At 42.4% G+C, this 23,118-nt stretch overlaps 1 pseudogene; it reads right to left on the bottom strand.

Annotated features, from left to right (window-relative positions):
• Window positions 1–10,064: 10,064 nt before the first annotated feature.
• LOC138825840 (M-phase inducer phosphatase 1-like) lies at window positions 10,065–23,033 on the bottom strand (annotated as a pseudogene).
• Between the last annotated feature and the right edge of the window lie 85 nt (window positions 23,034–23,118).

Here is a 23,118-nt window from a genome sequence, read left to right as displayed (position 1 = left end):
TTCAATGAGAGAGGATTAGTTCTAAGTTTTGGAAATATTTCATGCATAAATGTCTAGCTTTATGTGTAATGTGTGTGTACATGTACATATGTATGTATATGTATTTTAAAGATTACTTCTACAAATTGAAAATCATGCAATATATCTCACTTAATGTTTTTATAAGCCATGATAACTGGCAGAAATATTTAGGTTTATAGTTTTTTCACATATGGTTTAGTTTCAGTGACTAGATTTTACATGATGATACAGCCTATGAAACACTGTATTCACCTTGGTCACCTATGCATATACCAGATGTCTTGGAGACAGCAATTCTGTAACAATGATCATACCTGTGAATGCTTAAGTGACTGCAAGGAATACTTGAGTGCTAATACAAGAACCTGCAGAGTGAGTTAGTCTTACCTTGTCTGGGTCATCTGGGAGTGTCATTAGGAGCCGTTAATAAGAGTACTTGCAACACTGAAGCCAGTTCCCAAAGAATACTGTCAGACATTTTAAAAAGTCAAAAATATAACTTCTGCTGTGCCAGTAAGATGACATTCCTAGGGAAAGGGATGCAGAGAAGTGGTTCTTCTCATCCTCAGGAAGACACTGGTCCTCCCAACACTTGCAAGTCTTCTCTCTTTGGTCACAGGCTAGACTATGGGGGTATACTGTGTTCTAAGCAGTAGACCAGGACATGAAATGCTTACCTGTCTTCTTTTGGATCTATAACAAAACTGGAGGACCAAGAAGTCAAAGCCCCAATGTGGAAGGAAGGTGTCTGATCTCTGAACCATAGAAGGGAATGATTGTATTCTGTGAGGTGAGAGTAACCTCTCAGCCACTGAGGTTGGTTCTCTCAAATTGCTAGTGTTGATAACAATAGGATATATTAGCAAGAATGATGTCAAACACACAATGCTTATCCTCCTTGGAGTTTGTCTTCTAAGCCAGTTACTCAAATCTTAAATATTATCAAATGTAAATGTGTAATTTTGAAATTTCAAGAGGGTTGATTTGACTTTAAAGTTGAATTGCAAGTCACACTAATAGGGCATGCATGACCTGGGAGACAATCCCTGTCTCCATCCTAGATCTAGCCAGTATGTGACTGTTAATACTGAGTACCAAGCACTGAGAGATGAATACATATACTTGCCTTATTTCTAATTTTAAACTGGAATCTATCCCCTGAACAGACAATGGAAGGGAATTTTCCAAGGATGGAAATGAAAGGAAACTTATTCTACTAAAGCATGGATGATGACGAGCGTCTATTGAGGAACCTGGTCTTGGTTCCCGTTTCAGAGGAGCAGTTAAGGTGTAGCTATTTTAATTAGTCCATGGGACAGAAGGGGTGAGTGCAGTTTGAGAGTTCTCTATTGAACCACTCCTACATTGCAGCTCACAAAGCAGTGCTCCCTCTTGAGACCCTTGAAATCTGAGTCCCAGAGACCATGCCATCTGCTGCTCACCTGTGCGCCATGGCAGCAGATAAACAAGTCACCAGTAGGAGGTTTCTTGAAGGTTGTTTTTTCCATGCTGTCTTGTGCCTATAACTTTCAAGCTCTTGAAACATGTGTTAAAGGAACTTCTTTTGCAATAGTGACGGGGTTAAAACTGAGCACATGTTCCCTTTCTAGTGACTCCCTGGGAGTCTCAGGCAGCCACAAGTGTGCATTAACTAATGCACAAGTGTGCATTAGTATTGCTGGTATGGACAGGACCCACACATAAACTGGAAACCTGGCATGTGGGGAATGCATGTTTCAGACCACTAACTGAAACTAGGTAGGTCATATTTCTTTGTTTGCCATTGAAGACTGGTACCCCAGCCAGTGGTGCTTAGCGGAAGCAGAACAAACAAGAGGGCCCTTGTCTTTGTATGTCCCAATTCCTGCCCATGTGGGCAATAGCATTTTGGAGTGAAGCAGATATCAAAGCTGCACTAGTTTCTTTGTGAGCCTAGCTGTCTCAGATGATAATTGAGAATTTTTCAGACACATAATCTTTTTTTACAATATTATTATTATTAATTTTTAGGTAGTTGTAGAAAGAAGTTTCCATTCTACAAAACAGTATATGAATATAAGGTGCAGAGATAAACTCTTGAATTTCTTTTCCTCTCACTATGGTGTCTTGGTCTAGGTAGGAATGGCTTGGCCATTACGAAGTTGCATTCGTTGTTGCTTAGATATCTACCTTTAACACCTGGATGTTCAGCTTGAACCCCTGCAAAGGCTCTGTCTACGTCTTGCTAGAACAAACAGCATAGGCATTGGTGTCTGTACAATGGATGGCCTCTGAACTATCCAGCCTGTCCTGAGGATGTGCATTGATTGTTGTGCCCAAGTCACAGCACCCCCACCAAGAAGACCACTGAGAGTCAGACTTACAGCTGTTTTAATATTTTATTTAGTCGGGCTGCAGATTGGGCCTTGTCATATACTCTGACACAGCAGAGCTTAGGAGGAGAGCCCCAAACTAAAGATTTGCAGATCTTATGAAGTCACACAACCAACCAGGTGTTTGGAATACCACTAGGTATTGCTCTGCTAGACAGAATTTGCTGATCTTAAGTTTAGTTTAAACAAGCAACTAGTGGTCACTGCCTCAAGTACTTTAAGCCTTCATTGATCTCATGGGTCTACCTGATCTGCTGAGAAGCTGAGCTGCTTGTGATGTTGATGTATATGATTGGCTGAAAGTCCACTGTTCCCTTCGGGTTCTGCTATGGCAGGTGTTGTTCATGAGGACAGAAAAATTCTTAGTTTCCTGTGGGCAGAAGATTCAAGAATTATTTTCCAAATACGTCTTGACTATTTTGTGTAGATCATAAATTTCTTCGGATTCTTTGCTGGAGGCTTCCCAGGCAGGTGTGGTACATATTCCTGGTAGGTAATGGCCAGAATGGGGTAGAGTCTTCCAGAAGCTTGAACAAGAGCAGGTATGAGGTGATTCTCAAGACCCCTCCCCCTTTGTTTTAATTCTGGCCTCAGTGGTGAGGGGTAGCTCATGCAGCATCTTTCTCTGATTCTTGTTCTTAATGAAAAGGCAGGTAACGTTCTCTTATGGTTGGTCATGCAGCTTAGGCCCTTGCTCCTTGCTGGGTCTTGGTTGCTGGAGTTTGTTCTTCTAGGACCCCTCTCTTATCATGAAATTGCTATTGTCCTTGGTATTGGCATGGAATGGCCTGGGGTGGGGCTGTCAGCTGTTGGTCTCAGCATCCATCTCCTTCCAGGGAGGGTTTTTGCCTGGCTAGGACAGTTTGAGCTCTGTCTCTGGAGTGGTCTCTGTCTACTGTTTGCATAGATAATGAAAGATTAAAAATTGACCATTACCATTACTAACTTGCTAACTGCTGATTCTGCTTCTGTAAACTTGCTTACGCTGGCACTGACCCTTCCCTTCCCAAAAATGAGTTAAGAAGTTTCAGGGACCAGATGCCGGCCCCAGGACAAGGTCAGTGGTAGTAGATAAAGAACAGACAGTACGTGTTCCTCAGTTCCCATTTAGAAATTCCCCAGACAGGACCTTGAGATAACGACCACCTGGCAAGACCACAAGCTAAGCCAAATGTCAACCAATCATAGGCCTGTAACCATGTAAACCCCCCCTTAAACCAACCATGGGCCAGTCATTTTACAAAGAGTGTTACAAAATTTCCCGTGTGGCAAAGTGATTGTTGGTGTATATGGTGACCTTTAAATGGACCAATCATGGGATGCTTTGTGTTATGCGTTAATCTTGTGGTTTTTGCCTTTAAAAAGGGCTTGTAACCGCTGCTCGGGGCTCCCTGTCTGCTCAGGATAGAGAGTCCGTTTGCGCAAAGGTCAAATAAACTCCTCTTGCTTATTGCATCTCCCGGCCTGGAGTCTGAGTTTTCTGGGGTGCCCTCCTGTTGACGAAAGTATCCTAGGGGACTACGGTCTTTCATTTGGTGCATTGGCCGGGAACCACGCTCCCCCAAACCCCAGATTCCAGGACCGGCAGGAGGTAAAATAGAGCTCTTGTCTTTCATGTTTGTCATTTTCGTTTTATGTTCTGGGATCCAAATCTGTATTTGGACTAGAGGGAAAAGCAGATGTGCCCAGTTCCCTAGTCCCGCCCTGGAGTCCTGCTCCAGGGTGGTCTGGAGGAAGGAGGAGATCTGAGTGTCTCTCCATTCTGGGGAGTTAAGGCGAGGCCGGACACTCCCATCTGTAATTCCTTCCTCATCTATACTCGGTTGCCGCGCGGCGTCTGGTTCTGTCTGTCTCTGTTTAGTGTTACTCATCTTTAATGTGTGTTTTGTATTCTCTATAGAGATGGGTCAACAAGTGAGTCCACTCCTAGGACACCCGAGACCTTGTCCTAGTTCGTTTAAAAACAAAAACCGCTGGTTTTGCTTTTGTAACTTGCTTGTTTGTCAATTATGAAGCTGCCACTGACCACCTGCGAGTGGCCTCAGTTAGATCTCAGCCTCGGGCCTTGGCTCAGGGGGGTCTGAGCATAGGGGAGAACCTGTCAGTCTGAGGGGACGGCCGCTAGGGACTTTTGTCCCTTGCCCCAAGATGACTGGCAATTCTCCTCCGCCTTGGAAAGCCCCTGGGTCAAAGTCTGCAGGAATCTAAGAGAAAATTCCTCCGGAGGTGAGTAGGGGTGTTGAGTCCCCTGGTAAGTGAATGTTGGTGAGGTGTCGCCCCATTCACTGAGACCTGATTTTGTCTTTGTGGCCACTTGTTAAAAACTTTAAAAGGTGTACGTATGACTGATTTTGATTTTTGTGCGCTTTAAGATCAGTGTGAGTGTTTTGTGTGTGTGTGTCTGTAAATGTGTTCAAAGATAAAAATTGTCAGCATGCTGTAACAATTGGGTGAGTTTAAATTTAAAATTCAAAAGGTTATGAGGTTTGGACATTACCAAAAATTCTAAAAAAAAAAATCTTCACATTGTTTTAAATGGCTTTTTAAAGATTTTTTTTAACTTGCAAATTAGAAAATCTGGAATTTTAAAAACTAGTATTTTAAAATGCATAAGACTGTTTATACTGTAATCAAGTTATCTGGCTTAACAAAAATGCATTGGCAGTTTGGGATTTAGTTCCCTTGGCTAAAATTTGGGATAAATATTAGAAAGTTAAGTGTAAAGGTTAGTTTAACACTGTCAAAGATGTTACTTGTTCTGTCTGTCTAAAAACTGTGTATTTCATTTGAGAACCAAGAGATAAGAAAAGGGAAAACTAGAAGCCAACAGAAGACCTGTCTTTAGGGGTAAGAGATAAACAAGCAAAAGTGCAGTTCAGCTGGCCATGCATGGTGGGACAGGTCCTGGGAAGAGTCCACACATGGTGAAAGAGGGCAAGCTGGCACAAACACAGTTCATCTAACCCTAAAGAGTCAGATTGGGTGTATGCCCATTCCATAGAAAGGGCTGAGTGGCCCATCTTTGTTCTCTCTTTTCCCTGCAGACAGACACTGAAAACATGATGGTTAAAATTGAGTGATGTGATGATCTGATTCGTATTGCTAAAACTTCCCCTTGGATGTGTTAACATTAAAATTAGGAAGGACTTAAAAAGAGGGTTAAAGTTATTTATATAATGTGGCTTACTTTCAATTATGTCCTACAATTAGGATGTTTTTAAAAGTTATAAAGGTGTTAAGTCTAGCTTTGTGGTATAGTGATGGTGACTGTAATTCTTGCATTAAGGAAAAATTGTCATTTGAGTTTAAAATTTTTAATGTGTATCTGTTTTAAAACAAGCAACCAAGAGGCAATGAGTGACACTTGGCCTCAAGATTTCAAGGGATCTTTTCAGAATGCAAATGAAAACTAAAGTATAAAATATTAAAGGTGATTAATAGGAGGTTTTTTAAAAAAATAGGAAATGGATTTTTGGGTATAAAGTTTAAATATAAAATTGTTCTTAACATTGGCCTCAATGTACACAAAGAAAAAAATTAGGATTATGAAAATGATTGCTGTTCCAGTTTGCTCTTATAGGTTTTTTTAAGTTTCCAGCAAGCCCAGAGCAAAGCACAGAGGATTCTTAAAAGTTTGTCAGATGTAACTTTGACTCTTAATAAGTTTCAGGTAAGAGCATGCTTAAAAGCTACTTCTATGTTGACCACCTTGTTGCTTTTAATTGGAGTAAAATGGCCTTTTATAAGACTCATTGATCTGCAAACTGGTTCAAAGCCAGCCCGGGCACAAAAAGGTTCCTGTGAGACTGTCACCTCTATTCAGCCAGCAGAGTACTAGCCCTGGACTGAAGAGTCAGGGGACAGTACTCAAGCCCCAAGCTCGAGACTCACAGTGGCAGAGTACTAGCCCTGGACTGAAGAGTTAGGGGACAGCATTCAAGCCCCGAGTCTGGGACTCAAAGTGGCAGAGTGCTAGCCTTGAGCTGTAGAGCTGAGGGACAGTGCTCAGGCCCCGAGTTCAAGTCCAGCGACCAGCTAAAGGGAAATGCCGATGAGGCATTTATCCCAAAGTGGAGAAGACACTCCTGGGACAAAAGCGATGGAGGAACATCAAGAGGCAGTAAGCCACTGCTTAAATGGCAGAAATGTTAGATCCTAGAGTCATTTGTGCATGGCCCTTCAAAACTGGTCAGAGCCGGGAGGTCATAAAAAGAGTTTGTAAGCATGCCAAATGTCCATGACTATCTACCTTGTAAGGGTCAGGAACTTGCCAGTCCTCTGTGATAATAAAAAGCTAATGTTATAAAATGTGGGGGATAGTTTAAATCTCAACCCCTTTATGTGCTTTAATTGACAGTAACTATTGAGCTGACATCAGCTACATGAAGTTCATCTGCTCAGAAAGAAATTTATAAACCCGAGAGTGTGTTTCTATTGATATCTGTCTAAAGGCCTGCAAAGGTAATTTAGGCATTGTTGGGATCTTTAGAGATCACATTCCTAAGCCATCTAGAAAGATGCTTTTGCAAACCAGAGTGCTAAACAAGCTACAGTGCTGTAGCCGGAAAAAAGGTCTGTGCAGTTGTCAAAAGTTAAATATTGTTCTTAATGACATCTAACCCTGATGGCCTCTTTGTAAAATAGGCTAAGGTTCCTGGCTAGGTAAGATCAATGCCCCTGAAGTCAGCTTGAAGAAATTACAGAAGATGGACCTTCGCCCTTCTACCTCTTTTTTTAAGATCAAGGGTCCAGAGTCAGTTTTGGAGAAATAAGACAAAATAGATGAAATAATTTTTTTTAAAAAGGCATAAAAAATAGTGTTAACAGTTGTTGGTGTGCAAGGTGTGGAGACTGCATCTGTCAGAGATGGCTACAAGACTAAGCCTTCTGAGCCTTCTGTGTCTATTTACAAAAATATCTGGTTAGTAAAAAGTTGTGATTTTGGTAAATTGTCCTGGACTATTGTTTAAAGATCTTAAAAACCAGCAGGATCAAAGCCTGCCAAGCCTATGCAATGTATTTTTAACCAGTCTGTGTAGGAATTTACAGCCCAGCATGAGGTGTGACAGTCCCTTGGAGCCACTGAGAGATCCTGCTGCTGCTGCTGCTGCTGTGGCATACCCTAATGGGTAAAGTTCAAAAATGGCCTGACAGCCACCTGGAGAAACTCCTGCCTGATTCCATCACCTGAGTCTGATTCCTGGTTGACTGCTGCTAAATCTAAGATCTTGTGGGACATTCTTTTGGGTGATATCCAGAAACCCTCTCTTCCCACAGTGGATATTGAGGACAAAGATATCACTGGCTTGCTTGTCTTAGGCACTTCAGTGCATAGTGACTGAAAATCCACTCTATGGTCACAGCCTAGTTTGGCTCTGGTATGGTAATGACCTGAGTATGTTATCAATAAAAATTGTAAAGGAGAGGGAGGTAGTAAAGAAAGCCTTGGGAAAGGAATTGTAAAGGAGAGGGGGATAATAAAGAAAGCCCTGGAAAGGGAATTGGGGAAAAATTGGTATCCCCTTTAGATAAGAAAGGATTTAAAAAGTAAGGATTGTCTTTAATTGTTTGAAAAAAGGGAAAAAAGACAAACCTCAGAAAGTTTAAGTATGTCACAAATGGTATGAGTATGTCGCAAATGGTATGAGTATGTTGCAAATGGTATGAGTATGTCTTAAAATTGGAGCTTACAAGTACAGCTGGTATAAAATTAAGTTAACTGTGATACTCGGAGGCAGGACTGGTAAAAAAAAAATGTAAGGGGCTCTGGTACTGTTACTTTTGTTACAATCGGACCTTGTATACACCACAGACTGATGTCTTTTGCAAAAAAAAAAAAATCAGTGCAGTCCGTCTATTAGTTCTGAGGTCTCAATACCAAGCACTGAGAACAACTGACACCCCACGAAATAATATAGAGACACCCTAAATTTTAAGATTAAAATTAGTCCAGAGAAGAAGTGGGGAAAATGAAAGATTAAAAATTGACCATTACCATTACTAACTTGCTAACTGCTGATTCTGCTTCTGTAAACTTGCTTACGCTGGCACTGACCCTTCCCTTCCCAAAAATGAGTTAAGAAGTTTCAGGGACCAGATGCCGGCCCCAGGACAAGGTCAGTGGTAGTAGATAAAGAACAGACAGTACGTGTTCCTCAGTTCCCATTTAGAAATTCCCCAGACAGGACCTTGAGATAACGACCACCTGGCAAGACCACAAGCTAAGCCAAATGTCAACCAATCATAGGCCTGTAACCATGTAAACCCCCCCTTAAACCAACCATGGGCCAGTCATTTTACAAAGAGTGTTACAAAATTTCCCGTGTGGCAAAGTGATTGTTGGTGTATATGGTGACCTTTAAATGGACCAATCATGGGATGCTTTGTGTTATGCGTTAATCTTGTGGTTTTTGCCTTTAAAAAGGGCTTGTAACCGCTGCTCGGGGCTCCCTGTCTGCTCAGGACAGAGAGTCCGTTTGCGCAAAGGTCAAATAAACTCCTCTTGCTTATTGCATCTCCCGGCCTGGAGTCTGAGTTTTCTGGGGTGCCCTCCTGTTGACGAAAGTATCCTAGGGGGCTAGGGTCTTTCATAAACATGGGATTCGTCTATCCTATCTGCACTCAGAGTTAGTTTGGGACCCATACTTCCCCTGTGGGCAGGTGTTCTTCTGCTGAAAGCTTCATGACCATGAGATAGTAATGTCCTTCTCTCTCCTCCTTGGACTTTGTTCTTTTCTAACAATGCTTAGCTTCATTTTGAAGAGGAAATGGCCTTTAGCCTTCACTCAGGCGAGGATAGCTTTGAGTAAGACCCACTTCTGCCAACTCGGGGGTAGCCATTGTTTTCCCTGGAATCAAAATATTTTTGTAACCTCTGCAAGACAAAACTCCTGAGGAGCCTGCATGTGCTGGGTCATTGGTCAAACCCATGCCCACTCTTCAGGGTTCTGGTGTTTGGTAATATATATATCAAGTATACAAAGTGTGGTCTGGCTGCATGAGTGACCATGTTTGCTCCACAGTGTCTATGGCCTAGAGTTTCTCTTGCTTCAGTGTCTAGTCTACTTTTCCTTCACACTTTCCTTTGACTATGAAATCACCATGAGTATGGGCCTTGGGTTTCCAGGCCACCTGTTTCCCTCTTCTATGAGTGATGGTGTCTGTGGGCACGTGCTCTTCCAGCCTATATTTCAAAGGGTGGAGTCCTTCCCACCCTTTACCTTGAGTTTTCTTCATTGGTCTCTGCCCCACCCTTTCAGTCTAGGTGGTAGTTCCAATCCCTGATTGATTTGGAATTACATCTTGGAATCGACTAATACATTTATATCCTTTAGTGTCCTACAGTTATTTTAAGATGTGAGAGATAATCTGATTCCCTCCATCTAGCTGTAGGCTTCATTAGTCAATTTGGTCTCCACAGTCTGGGTCCAGAATAGTTAGAGAAGATGATGTAAACAGCTGCTCACATCTTGCTCACATCTTGCATTATTCAGGCTTAATCCTGGATCTGGTTATGTCCATTGGCCAGGTAAATCTCTCAAAAACTGCAGTTTATATACCTAGTTACATCAGAGACTTGTTGGTATAGGAATTGGAAGAATATTCTGGTGTCTCTGATTACTATTCATTATTACAAAGGTGATCTGGAAAGCTAGCTGGCTGAGTCCCCAGTCATTCTACGTGATGTTGGAAGTTGGCTCTGGAAGTGTCCCCTCTGAGGTTGGTGGTCATCTGGGAAACACAGGATGAGCATGTAGGGCCTGTGCTTAAAGCGAGGACCTCCATTCTGGTTACCTAGGGATCTTAGATAGTCTCACTGTGGTCCCAATCAAGCTGGATTTGATGACTTGCCAGGCTTTCTTAGGAGGGCTTCTTGGGACCTAGTGGAACCACTTTTCCCACTTTTTCTTAAGTATTACTATAACCAGAGGCTATAAATGATTATGGTAAGTCTCATTGATCTGGGGCCTTGAGTTGATTCCCTGTAAAACATCAAGAGTGTTTCTTGCCGTGTGGCCTGTTACTAGTGTCTTCAACCTTGGCCAGCTATTGCCCTTAAAAGTTTTGGTGGCAGTTACCATTATAGAAGTGGAGTCATGTAGTTTTTAAGCTCCTTGCTATTTCTACGACCCAATACCTTTTCAGTCAAATCTCCTCTTCATGTAAGTTGATGCCCCTTGGACCACTGGAAATGAGCTTTTGGTAAAAGCTGTGTTCCCAAACCTACAAGCTGAGCAATAAATCCGTGTTTTGTGAGTGCTAGTCTTACCTTTGATTGCTGAGAGTCTGATCAAGGATTTGCTGCCTGACACCCTGGTACCAGTTTTTTCAAAGAGTAATTGACAAGGGAATAGGAGAAACTCAAATCTGTCTGCAAAATTGACAGGTAGTGAAGGAAATGAAATGCCCTGGGATTAAGTGTGAGCAGCATCTGGTTATAACTGGCAGTCTCCAGTCTGTTCTGGTCCTTCTCCAAGTTTGATGGCTCTCATTTCCTTATAGGGTGGTAAAGCAGTGTTCTCATGTGGCAGGTAAGACTTGTCACATTCTTTGGTTCTACCAGGCTCTCAAGTTGCCAGTTGATAGGTCTATTTCTATTTTTATTGGAATGTACAGGCATGTTGTAGGTTCTTGACTAATAATGGGGCCTAGGCTCCTCTGGAGGCTGAATATCCAGTGTGAAGGTCCTTCATGGTCTCTGAACCCATTTTATAGGGGGGTTCCCCTTCCTACCCTATGAATAATTCAGAATCCCTTAGACTCAGATTCTTCATCCTTGTACTTCTGATGGTTGTCCAGGATTAGATGCCAGCCTTGTAGATAGCTGGCAACTCTCCTCACATGGGGGAAAGGAAGATTCATGGAGCAGTCCCTGGAGTCAGATACTGTCATGGAGACCTCTCAGCAGAGAGGCTTAAAATGGAATGGATTAAAGTATTCCTTGAAATGAACTCAGTGGCATATTGATGCAAAATGATGAACCCTAGTTGGATATTATTTCTGTTAAGATGTTTCCTTCAATTACTACTCTGGTCTTAGACTGTAAGACGTTCTTCAAAACTTTTCACTGACATACCTGCATACCTATGCAGAAGAGTTTGATACTTATATGCATAGTTTCATATATGAATACTATCTCAAATAGTTTACAGTTCTTTGTGTAAGAACACTAGAAATATCCTCCTAGATTTTTGAAATATTCAATATATAATAGTCTCTCTGCTGGGCATCAAACACTAGAATTTATCCATTCTATTGAGCTGGTACTTTTTGGCCAGTCTTCCTTATCTTATCTTCCCAGCCTCTGACTACTGTTCTCCCAAGGTGAGATGCTTCAACATGGAGACCATAGATTATTGTTCTGTGCTTCAGCACTGAACTATTCCAGTTTCATGCATATTGCTATAAGTGATAGGATTTGATTTTGGCTGAGTAGTATTCCACTGTGTATGCAAACTCTATTTATCCATTTATCAATTGATGCCTAGGGTGAATCTATATCTTGTGAGTTCTTCAAATTTCTTTGAGTAATGCTGCAGTAACACAGCAGTGCAGACAGGACTTTGATCTCTTCTACATAACCAGTAGTGGATCCCATGGTAATTATGTCTTTGAATTTATTATTTTTTGCCTGACCTTGGGAAGTCCTCCAGGCAGTCCTAGGGACTCTCCCTGAGCTGCTTTTGCTCAAAGCTAGCACTATACCCCTTTGTACCGCAGTACCACTTCTGGCTTTTTCAGTTTATGTGATAATGAGGAATGGAACCCAGGGTTTCACACATACTAGGCAAACACTTTATCACTAAACTGCATTCCTAGCTCATGTCTATAAATTTTAAGCATGCTTCCATACAGTTTTCCATAAGGGTTGTACTACTATACCAATAGTATATATTTTTCAAAACCTTTAAACTTAAGCACACTTCTAATTGGGGAGGGCTGATACCTATTGAGGCTTTTTGAGTTACATAATCCTAATTGGCAATATTTTTCATAGGCCTACTAGGTAATTTGCAGATCTCTTGAACTATCTATTCAGGTCTTTTGTCCACTTGCAATTGTATATTCTCCTGACAATGAATGTATAATTTCTGCATCTTATGCCCTCATCAGCTTGTTTATACATGTCTTCTTCCACTCTCTAGGGTTTTTTTATTTTTATTTTTATTTTTTGTGAACATACTGTACAGAGGGGTTACAATTACATGGGCAAGATAATGAGTACATTTCTTATCAAGCATTGCAACCTCCTCCTTTGTTTATCCTTCACATCCCTTCCCAGCCTTCCCCCCACCCCCCCACGCAATCCTCCCCGCCTCTAATGTTTTTATGCTGTTTCTTTTGCCATGCATAAAAGTTTTAATTTGATGGAGCCGCATTCGTTTTTGCTTTGGAGATCCTACTTTTCAATATCCTTGCTCAGACCTATGATATGCAATATTCCCTGAGGTCTAATTCAGAAAATTCATAATGCTCCTAAATGCTCACACAATGCCAGAAATGGAAAATTCTACCTGGCCATAGGTGACAGGTTGTAGTCAAAAGCAAGGCATACCAACTGTACAAGTGAGTTCAGGTGTGTGTAAGGTACACATACACAAAATATAGCAATTTCATCTTTCCCTCTTTAAATTTGGTCATTTCCAATACATCCCCATGATCTGACATCCAAAACATTTCTGACCCAAGGAATTTGGAAAAGGATGACTCACCCTGTAGGAGTCTCATTGTTTTGGGTCCAATGTTTGGAATTTGCTTGGAAGTCTTATATTTTGAGTTGATTTCGTGTATGAGTTAAAGGTCTAATTTCCAAGAATGACTATCGAATTTTCCCAGCATGATTTATTGATGAAGATCTCTCTGTTGTGTTCTTTGGGCTTCTGAAAATCAGTTGCCTATAAATACTGGTTGCTGGTGTCTGTCCTGTTCTGCTGTTCTTCTGCCAGCCCCATGCTGTTTGGGTTCCAATAGCTTTGTAGTATATTCTGAGGTCAAACATACCTCTAGCTTTATACTTTTTCCTCAAGATTGCTCTGGTCATGGTGAGGCCCTCTCTGGTTCCATTAGATTATAGGTGATCATAATGACCTCAATTTAACTTGAATTACTTCTGCATATACCCAGTCTTTAAAGACATTTCCTTAGGTACAGTTGGTTAGGATTTCAAACGTTTTTTGAGGAAGATTTCCACTCTTGAAATGACAATTTCCATCTTAAGCCCACTGTGAGCTAAATATAAGTAACTCAGCCCTGCATTCACAGGTATAGCAAGATTATGGAGTTTCTTGCATTCTAGCAAATATCCACACTAAAGGTCAGTGAACTGATCTTGAGTGTAGCTTGGATCTGTGGGATTTATCCTATATAACTTGTGTGGCCTGATTTTCATGGGTCAGATGATAAAGCCTAAGGAACTGGACAGGGACTATATTCATGAAACCTCCCTGGGCAGAGCTTGTTTGGCAGTAAGGCCTTGGTGACCTCAGTGGATGACTTTGTGGTGACCTCAGTGGTGACCTTGGTGAATCAGACCCCTTGGCTATGTTCAGGAGATTGGACTTGAATTGGAAAGATCCCAAGAAAGCTAAGCCATGGAGGACGGATGCTTCCTGACTCCTAAGAATGGGACTCCAAGGGAAACAGGATAAAAAAAAATACAGCAGAGGGCCCATCAGCTGTACTGGATATTGATGAAAGTGAGCTACGCAACTCAAGGGCAGGGATGGGAGGGAGGGAAGGAAAGAGAAAGAGGGAAGAGCTTAGTCTAAGCAAAAGAAAGAAACATACACATAAGCTGATTTGGAAGAAATAGTTGTATTGTCAAAGTCTATAGTGTTCATAAGTTTCATAGACCATGAAATTGTCAGTTCTTGGAAGTGGTGCTGTGGCTCAAGCAGTAGAGCACTCACCTTGAGCTGTAAGAGCTGAGGGATAGTGCCCAAGCCCAGAGTTCAAGCCCCAGGACTGACAAAAAGAAAAAAAAACTGTCAGTTCTCCTTGTAAAGGTTACAATGTTTGTGACTAAGTATCACAATCTCACAATACTGTGAAATTTATGTAATCACTTAATCTCAATAATGACATTTTTTTAAAAACCTAAAAACAAAAAAATGGGACTCCAAGAACCTGTCCGGCCTCTTAGCAGCCGGTCAGGAGGTGAAGTTTAAGGCATTACCATGCAAAATACTGACTCTGGCAGGCTCCTTCAGAACTCTCTAGGCTTGAGAGCCTAATGTGCTTGGGACACATAACTTTTCAGTTATTCACCTGTTCAGACAGTCAGGAGCAAAGACAGAGCTACAACAAAGATGGCATACTACCTATGGGTGTCAACATGTAGGTAAGACTTGAGACTGAAGACTTCTGGCTGGGCGGCAGGCTAGCTTCCTGGATCTGGGTACACCAGTCCTGGATCTCTGTTCTCTGCTCCCTACAGATGGCAGCCATCATCTGGCTTGCGTCAAGCAAGGGATATTTCTGGACCTAGTTTCTTCTCTGTGTTTGCTGTTGTTATGTTTTCTCTCTGGGGTACATGCCCATCACTAAACATAAACAGATATTGGAAGTAGAAATCTTCCCTGAGACCTTTCTTGTGACCTAGCCTAAAAGGGAAAGAAGACACCAGATGTCTGTTAAGGTAGCTTGCCATCTCCCAAAGACGGTTGTCACTACAAACACAGGAAGTCTGTGATGTAACATTTAGCCACTTTTCTCATTTACCTCACTTTATTGTCTACATGAGTGGTGCATTCATATGACAAATATGGAAACATACTTGGTTCTATTTTTGAACTTTATTCTTCCAGGATTGCAGTAACTTTGCTCTTTTCAGAAAAGAGCACAGGAGATAAATTGTATCCTCTTCTGTCCTCCAGAGCATCCCATTCACATTGAGTATCCTGTCAAACAAGGCTCAAAGCAGAGGCGCACATGCCTTCCATATCAGATCAGATGCCTACTTGGATCTGAACCTGTTTGTTGACGAGCCATAGTGGAAGTTATCCATGAGACTACTGAGACAAGAGCAGCACTGTCCCAATGTCATAATCTCTGTCTAATCCATTTCTATACAAGGTCTATTCTTCAGTGATCTCAAGATTATCTTTGACTAGATGGAGAGCCTGGAAGCTCTCCACAGGTACTCCTTGGTGCTAGATAACTCCTGAAATTTGATGAACTTTGAGGCAGGCATCTTTCTTGTGGTTTGGTGTGGCAGAGCCTGGAGATGAGTCTGAAGCTGGGGGCTGGGACCAGCACCCATTCTAGGGTCTCAGCAGCCCACTATGGAGGGATGTGTCATGCTGAGACCTTGCTAAGCCAGGGTAAAGCCCATGAAGAAGATGCATCTAAGGATGAAGTGAAACCTTTTTTTCTTGTGGATGACTCAGTTATATTCCTGGCCTTCAAGTTGCTTTTCTACCTGCTATGGTAGGTATATCTCTATGTCAGCCATCTCATTGCGTGGGCATCTGGAAAGTTGTCTGCAAGGTTCCTGGTTGGTGTAAAACGTGATCTCTCCCTCATACACGGTGCTTCCTTACCTGGACTTGGGCAGCACATATACCTTGTATGTGGCAGGTGGTATATACATTATGTGACTGTCGGAGGTCGGGGTCTAACCCTTTCTTAGATCTTTATTCTTACAGGTATAGCCTAAACCTGTTGTTGTCCTTCTATACCCTTCAAGTTTTATGCTATTATTTATCTCCTTTAATATCCAGGTATGGCAAGAAATATACTATATTGCTCATGGTGGCAAGTTGTATGGCCATCTCTAGGGGAACCATGAGGGCTACAGCATCTCCATCTATTCTGGGATGCAGCTTTGCACCCTGTTGGATTATCTTGCACAACTAGCTCTCCCTGCAAGTATAAGCCTTGTGCTCCCTCCTGGGTGCTCTGTTACCCTGCTTGTGTCCTACTCGGCTTTCCTCATTCTGAAGCACTTCTCCTGTCCATGGCCCCTGCTGCCCTGTGCATTGTGCCTGTTAGGCTACTTCTGCCCGGTTTTCTTAAGTTTTGGAGAGGGTTGGAGATGCTTCTGTCTTGGTACTGTCTCTTGATAAGTCACATGCTGCTTCTATGTGGTGGCATTGTTGGCAAGGTCAATACAACTGTCATTGGTCTGGCCTCCAGAGGGCCTCCTAGCAGCAGCTCCCCAGTGGTATCCAATGGAATTCTTTGCACTCTCCTGGCTTAGCCTCTTAGGCTTAGCATATTCTTCTAAGGCCCTGTTGGCTTTAACTTCCCATTGCTCCTGAGTCCACTTCCCTGTTATATCTGCATAAGTGGCAGGAAATTCTCATGCTTTCTCTTTCTCCAGGCATGTGGGCTTTCTCCCTGTGATTGCTGAGGACAATCATGTCCCAGAATCTTCTGGTGATATCCACAATCTTTGGAATAGATGACCATTAAGACATTATGGGTGTTTGTAAGTTTTGGGGACTATTTATATAATCTGCCAGCTATTCATCAGCTAAAAGATTGATAGCCAAAAATTTTCCTCCCATTCTCTGTGTTGTCTCTTGATTCTGACAATTGTCTGTGTGTGTGTGTCAGATTGCCCCTAGCAGTTTCAGGTCTTTACCATAAGATATGTGATCTATTTTGAATAGCTTGTCAGGGTGAGAAGAGACCGCTCTATTTTCAGTCTTCTACAAGTTACGATCCAGCTTTCCCAGCACCACTGTTTTTTTAAAAATATTGTCAAGGTGATGTATAGAAGGGTTACAGTTACATAAGTAAAGTAAAAAGTACATTTCTTGTTGAACTTCTTACCCCTTCCCTCGCTTTTCTCCTACTCTCCCTATCTCCCCAATCGCCCCTCAAGTTGCATCTTGTCTTGTGTATGTCACTGTTGCATTGGTTCCCCCCTTATCCTTTGTCGCATGACTCTGTTGTTCACTTCTCTTTCCAATTCAAATCAATATATATACAATCCAGGGTACCAAAATCAAATACAGTGACAACAGGGGATGGATATACCATAGGGAGAAGAACAGACAAGACAAACAAGAAATCACATAGTACATTAAAAACAACAAAGAAACCACACTTGTGTCCATATCTTGGAGTTCATTTCCCTTAGCATCATCTTATATGGTCATATGTGCATAGCTTTTTAGCTATTCTGCCCATCTGATAAGATTACCCTAGACATATTCTAATTATTGCCAATAAGGGAAACCATGGACCTGTGATTCTTTGGGTCTGGATTACTTCATTTATCCTATCACACTGTGGTCATAATTAGCTTAACTTTTTAAGGCTTTGTTTACATTTTCATAATTGGAATTGGCCTGTGACTTGCCTATCCAGAACTTTCCACTGCATTGAATCATTCTGTCTCAAAGTGGCAAAGTACAGTTAAGGTTACATTTTCTGCAATGTGTGGAAACAACCAAGCTTGGAAAGAAGGTTTTGTTTTCTAGTCCCTCACGCAGACCCTGTGCAAATTTTTACTAGTCATGGTGGTCTTCCTGTCAGAGAGGTGGTGTAACCAAGTCTGGCTATGGAGCATTTCATCCACCACTCCTATCCTTTTGGAAACTCTCCTGACAATACATGTCTTTTCAAGCATATCTGTTGTGGGAGCAAGCACTTTTCCTACAGAACAGCAGAGTCTGTGGCACTGTGGATCAAGTGGTAAAGCATTAGCCTTGAGCTGAAGAGCTGAGGGACAGGACCCAGGCCCAGAGTTCAAGCCCCATGACTGTCCAAAAAAAAAAGAACAGAGGAGGCTATATAGGGATTATTTCTAAGAGCTCACATCTGACTGCTATGTAGCAGGTCCCCACTGACAGGGCTTCAGACTTGGACATGGCAGGGATGGAAAGGTAGGCCTTTTTAGATGAATGAGGCTGAGAGTTTAGCAAACTTAATGGTCAGATGGGACTTAAAGGCCTAGTTCTTGGGAGATAACATCTCAGGATCTTCTTGTAGCTTCACAAACCTATACAACATCAGCCTGGAGAATCTGAGACTATCCTGACACTAGCTTTAAGCTCTGAGGTGGGGAGAGAACCTGTACCTTGGAGGTGTAGAGAGATAGATTTTCCTGCTGGATTAGGCAGGCTCAGCAACCTGAAAGCCTTAACCCTGACATTATTGACAAACCTGTGTCCTGAGGAGGAACTTGCATCTGATCAATATACAACATTGCTGGCCCCAAAGGTAGCATTTGAGGTGAAAGGAAAAGCAACCACTATGATAGATTACCTTTAGCCGTTTGGCATGGCCCATGGGGGCTCTTCCCCAAAGGGTCAGGCCAAATGCTTTTCATGGGTAACATGCAGTGATTGTGAACAGGAGTCCTACCATTCAGTGACACTGTCTGTGCCTTCTCTCTTTGGTCTAGAATTCTAAAAGGAAACCCTTGACTACTCAGCTATTGAGAATTGTCTTCATTAGAAAGCATGCATCATTAAGTATCAGTGATCCGGTAGAGCTGCTTCTAGCCTTGGTTTAGCCAGATAGCCATTGTTATAAGGCTTTTGCATTTATTCAAGAACTGTCCAGAAGATGAGAAAAGTCAACCAGAGTTGATGCCTACTTGAATTAGTGCCTGTGTTTGCCTTAACAGAGACAAAGGTGTTGATCACTCTTCTGACTTGTCATTAGACTCCTGCTTTGCTAGCCTTTGTTACCATAGCCTACACAGGTGGGTCAGGATCCTACCTGCTCCATGGACAATGTCTGGGACTCTATTGTTGGAGAGTCAGGCTAGATGCAGGGGCCTGAAAATCGGTGGTTGTTGTTCATCCTGTGGCCCAAGGGACAGCAGCTTCTAGGAGAGCAGGAAGATGGGGTACATGTGTCAGCATCACTAAAGGGCCTGGTTGATTCTGGACAAAGACAACTTTGAGATTTGGATGCCAGTGTTGGGACAGTGTCAGGAAGCAGACAAGAACCCAAGTCCAGCTCCAGCAGTGTGTGCCCGTGGCCTGCCGGAACTCTTCCTTAAAATCTGTCTTATACCTCAAGTGGAGACAGAAACAGGACATAGCATGCAGTGTGTAGTCTTCCTTTTACCTAAGTGCCCAGCCATGCTGTGTATCTGTATATGGAGACTTAATCTTGGTCCCCTGATCTGCTTTGTGCTTTTTCTCCATGGAATTTTTTTTATATTCCCTATTTCCAGGATATTGTACTCATTTGCCTGAGTTTTTAATGTGTTTCTATAGGCTGTTTTTCTGTGACTTCTTTCCCTACATCTGACATGATCTTCTACTTCAGGATACATCAGTAACCAATTCATTGAACTGGCTGAACGGGCTTTAGCCATCTTAGGAAAGAAATGGCCTGGGACTACTGAGATACTAGGACCACTTCTTATCCATCCACAATTGAGTGTGTTATCTGGTGATGTTTTCAGGGAGAACTTGGATCACTACCATCATTGCCATCATCTTCTTGGATACTCAGATACTCTTTCTATTCCTCCTCGTGGGCATTTTCCTTTTTTTTAATACACTAGAAAGCAACATTGTACAAATGCTGTGACTAGTAGGAAACAGATCCACAATTTTCAGTGAATTTTTTTTTTCGATCCTGGGGTTGAACTCTGGGTTTGGGCTCTATTTGTGCACTCTTGAGCTCAAGGCGAGGGCTCTACTGCTTGAGACACAGCACCACTTTCAGTTTTCTAGTGACTTATTGGAGATAAGAATATCACAGAGTTTCCTGCCACGGCTGGCTTTGAACCATGATCCTCAGATCTCAGCCTCCTGAGTAGCTAGGATTACAGTCGTGAGCCACCTGTGCCCAGCTTCAGTGAATTTTTATAAACAATTGTGCAGTGAAACAAATGTTTTCGAACAAGATTTAAAACTTTTAAAATCAGAAATGTTCACTTTCCAATAACAGCACACACACCCAAGAGCAATCTGTACAAGCTGTATAATAAATTGTGTCCCTACCCTCTGGCTTTGAGCACATTGAAAATTTAAAATTTCTCAAGTCTGAGAGGAAACACATAAAAGCTTCTATGAATCTTTTTTCCCAAAAGGAGTTTTTTAGGAAAATACTATTGACTATGCATTGATATTTTTTCTCTATGGTACCTTTGGAGGACTTTGTCAGAGACACAGACTGGTATAGAATCTCAGGGACCCTCTAGATTATGTGACCCTCCAGGACTAATTCCAGCCAAGCTCTTCTGCCACTTTGTGCTTCCCTGTGGAGATTCCTCTTGAGATTGTTCTGTTCCCTTCATTGCTGACCAAATGCTGGAGTCACACTGGGAAGGAGAGGCAAACAGCCCTCACCCACTGCCAATATTTGTAGCTCTTCTCATAACCATGGGTGCTGTCCAGAGGCTTGCCATGCCCGATGGGGCCTCCACATCGTTCTTCAGACTCTCTCCATCAAGAAGGTCCATGAAGCCATCATCCTCATCAGACAAACTGGCTGTCACAGGTGACTGGAGTGTGAAAAGAGGAACAAAATTCCCTTGCTCACATCTCTTTCATGTGAAGAAAGCATCCGAGCTGGGGCTGAGTTCTGCCTCTGTGAGAAGTCATCTTTACCCTCGTCTAGTCCATGGGCATACAGGCAACCATGAGATGCAGGTGTTATGAGCTTCTTAAACTCAAATGCTTCTTTTCCCTTTTTTTCATCCTGGCCAATGAGCTGAAAGATATCATGTTCCAGAGAATCGGAATGCCTCCTATTCCAAGCTGGGCTATACCCCAAAATCTTCTAAGGCAAGGAATCTATCCTCATAATTTATCCTCCTCATCTGATTTTAAAAGTGTTTTTTTCTGTCCAAGGTCCAGGAAAATCCAGCCAGAAATCTGCATCAGTGGATTCAGAAGAGCCGGTTCCCTGAAGACTGCTGTTGTTTTACACCTCCAGTGGCTGCTCACACTCAATTCTCAGCTCATGCAACTGGTACATCCTGATCACCAGGTTGGTGACAGGGAACATTTCCCCAGCAGCAGATATGCCCACCAAGGCCTGGGCCAAGGAGTATAACACGGGTTGAGGAGGATTGCTGGCAAAAATCTGCCGTCCTACAATCCTCCGGATTACAGAGCTGAACCCTTGCCCCTCAGCCCCATGCAATTTTTTGCTATTCCCTATTTCCAGGCTATTGCACTCATGACCTGTGTGTGTGTGTTAGTTCTTTGGAAGAACAGGATTTATATATTATTTTCTTGTCAAAATCTTTGCAGGTGCAGACAAAGAAGTGTTAAAGTATTCACCAACAGTTAAGGAAATAAACCACTTAAACAGAACAATGTCTGTACTTATATCTGTATAAAAATAAGATAAATTTTTACAGAATTCACACTCCAGTTTTTATAGCAATAAACAATACACAACTATAGTAAAGTACAATCATTCCTGACTATGGTTTCGCATTAGATACTTCCCTTTCTAAAAATTCAATTAGACTTTTTCCTGGTGTACAGCCAAAGCATCTTATGCATATTTCTTGAACTTCCTATTCTGTAGTGCCAAAAAAGATGAAACCTGTGAGAATGAGTAGGCAGTAAAAACTGGAGCACCCTAGTTGCCAGGTAAATGCACTTGCACGATATGTTCTCTGGTTGGAAGTGAACAAAAATATTGCTCACAAACTATCGTTCATGTAATTCCATCAGGGACTACCTAGGCAGTCTGAATGAGGATTTGATCACGTTCACATTTTAAGACTTGTAAATACATAGCAATGATCATCTGGGGTGCTTGACATGTGCACAGAACCCCAGCTACTTCAGCACCCTCTGCTTCGCCTTGATAACTTGCATTTGCTGTTAATGTTGTTCTGGGCAAAGACCAGAGGGCTTGGAGTCTTTCTTCTTCTTTACTGGTGGAAGTGGTGGAATACACTTATCACATCTCTTATCCTCCTGGGAGCTTCTGAGATTTCTGATGCAAGCTAGACTTGAAGGACCATAGAAAGGAGGTGTCTTCCTAAAGGGCAGGACACTGGGTTGTCACTGGGTTGTCTTTGCCTAGTAGGACAAATGGTCTAAAATGAAGTCATTCTAAGTCATGGAATTAGAAGTAGCAACACTATGATTTATCATGAGACTGAGCTGGGCTGGGGAATATACAGGTGGAGCACTTGGAGTGAAAACATGGTACCCTTGAATACTCAAAGTCCTGGCCATGAGAGACTCAGGTAGTTGAACAAGATGGCTGCCCTCAGATGGACCTGCGTCTTTCCCTAGCTACTCTACTGATGACTGAAAGGACTCACAGATGAAGTGCTCTAGAGGAAATGATCCCTAGGTGGGATCCATGACTTGAATGTCTTTAAAAAGCTGAACTGATACTGCTGCAACAGTGACCCTGATAAACTTCTTGAACCTGGGAGACAGCCAGCCATCCAAAGGCCAATTGCTGGCATTGGACTGCTGTGATAGGATGGAGCCACTTGCCTTTAAAAGATTCTTGCTTGGATTTTTACCCTTCTTTGTCTGACAGACACAGTCATTTTTTATAACACTCAGAACTTTCAATGTAACACTTGGTGTCACTGATTCCACATCAGTTCTGCTTGTGATGGAGAAAGTGCCTTCTTTGTACCAGTGAATCCACAGGCTGGTGCCCATGGAACCTTCTGGCATGCAGAGCATCCCAGAAGCAGCTGGCTTTGTAGAACACTGGAAAGGCTTCCAAAGCCTCCATCATGGCACCAAGGGACATTCTACTGTGGGAGACTGTGGTACTGTCCCTGGGTGAAGCCTGTGTCCTGAGCATTCATATCAGGCAA

Source organism: Dipodomys merriami, unplaced genomic scaffold, assembly GCF_024711535.1.
Source record: "Dipodomys merriami isolate MVZ:Mamm:240054 unplaced genomic scaffold, mDipMer1.0.p SCAF_14, whole genome shotgun sequence".
In the NCBI taxonomy this organism is placed as follows: Eukaryota; Metazoa; Chordata; class Mammalia; order Rodentia; family Heteromyidae; genus Dipodomys; species Dipodomys merriami.
Note: the sequence above shows the minus strand (reverse complement) of the source record. Positions and strands in the feature narration are given on the sequence as shown.